The 1,697-nt window shown below is 42.6% G+C and overlaps 1 pseudogene; it reads right to left on the reverse strand.

Moving 5' to 3' along the window:
• Positions 1–258, reverse strand: part of LOC101573532 — a 2,605-nt pseudogene extending 2,347 nt beyond the window's left edge.
• Between the last annotated feature and the right edge of the window lie 1,439 nt (positions 259–1,697).

Genomic DNA, 1,697 nt, shown 5'->3' on the forward strand with positions numbered 1-1,697 from the left:
AAATGCCATCTTGGAAAAGACAATAAATGCACAAAAGGCATAAATAGCAAAAGAAAATAGATATTTGTATTTTCCATTATGCTATCTTAGAATTTTATGTCATTCCATGTTATATATGCTTTTTAAATAAAGAACATTTTCTATATAACATTTTGCAAAAGGTATATTTTGGGTTTTTTTTGAAGATACCATCACCTGAAACTGATCACGTTTTAATGCTGTCTTCATGAACAAATGAACCCAGACTTCTATTACCATCATTCCACCCCTAATAGACAGAAATATTAGACAGAATATACTTGGATTAGATACCATTATTTTTAGTCGATTGTGAAAATAGAAAAAGGTAGGCAGAGAGCAGATGGTCCTCTGGAATAATACCGAGATGATTAGAACGATAAAGTTCTTGTTTTGAAGGGAAGGAAATCATCTTTGTGGCGGTGTGCGATGTTTGACGTCAAGGAGTTGAAATGAGACTGTAGGGTAAGAATTGCTCTTCCATGTGCAGAGCCAGATTTGCCCTTTCCAGCTACTGCTGCACCCAGCACACGCCAACCTCCTGTGCAGGCAGTGCTGCACTTCTCCCCAGCCAGCTCTTCCCTACAGAGTTTTATGGAAAGGGAACCACTAACTTTGAGCTGAACCCTTACATTGGGTTTCTTCGATACAGTGCAGGAGTCTTGAGTTGACTTTTAGGGATAAATAGCTAATCCAGAAAGTGGGCAGGGGGGCAGGATGGTGGTGGAGCATGTGGCACACAGAGGAGATACGATGGCCGGAGATCAGGGAATGAGGGGAGAAGAGTTAGAAAAGGAATATTTTGGGGAGATAGCTGTCCTTGTTCACTCAGGATTGGATACAGGTTGAGTATTCATTATCTAAAATGCTTTGCACCATAACTTTCTGATTTTGGAATCTTTCACATTTTGAAATATTTGTGTAGATATTACCCATTGAGTAACTGGGTTTCTATTATATAATGTATTATATTTATGAAAAGAAAAGAATAGTGAGTGGACAGTGAAGTGAAGAAAGTGACCCACTCACAGCTCTCTGCCTGAGAGGAGGGCCCTGCACCAGCTTCAGCAACTCCTGTCCTTACCACTCACTGAGAATGGGGCAGAGTGGGACCACACACCTGCCTTGCAGACTGTAAAAGTCTTTTAATAAAGACTCAAAAGATTTAATAATTACTCTAAAAGTAAGTGGTGCAGATCTTGGGAGTGATGCTGAGCCCCAGAGAACCTCAGGAGCTTGGTGAGCTGCACAGGCGGGGGGGAGAAACTCCCTCCTGCCACCACTCCACCATTGGGGGAGCCACAGTGAAGCTTGAGAGCCTTGGTCTAGAGGAACCTTGAGGGGCTGGGGACATAGCTCAGCACAATAAGCGCTTGCTGGTGAGCACAAGGTCCTGTGTAGTGAAATCCCCAGTACTGAAAAAAAAAAAACAGGTAGAGGAACCCTTGTGCCTGGCCCATGCCCCTACATTGTGGGTCAGGCAGTCGGTGGGGGAAATGCCTGGGACACAGAAACCATCTTGTCCAAAGGAACCCAGGTAACTCCACTCTAACAAGGGGAAACACTTTGCATATAAACTCGTAACTTACGATCAGTTCTATTATATAACTATAGACTTTGCTTTTATGGCCTAAAGTACAAAAATCAAAGGACCAGAGAGATAGCTCAGCAGACTAAGT

This window comes from Octodon degus, unplaced genomic scaffold, assembly GCF_000260255.1.
Source record: "Octodon degus isolate 3935 unplaced genomic scaffold, OctDeg1.0 scaffold00012, whole genome shotgun sequence".
Lineage (NCBI taxonomy): Eukaryota > Metazoa > Chordata > Mammalia > Rodentia > Octodontidae > Octodon > Octodon degus.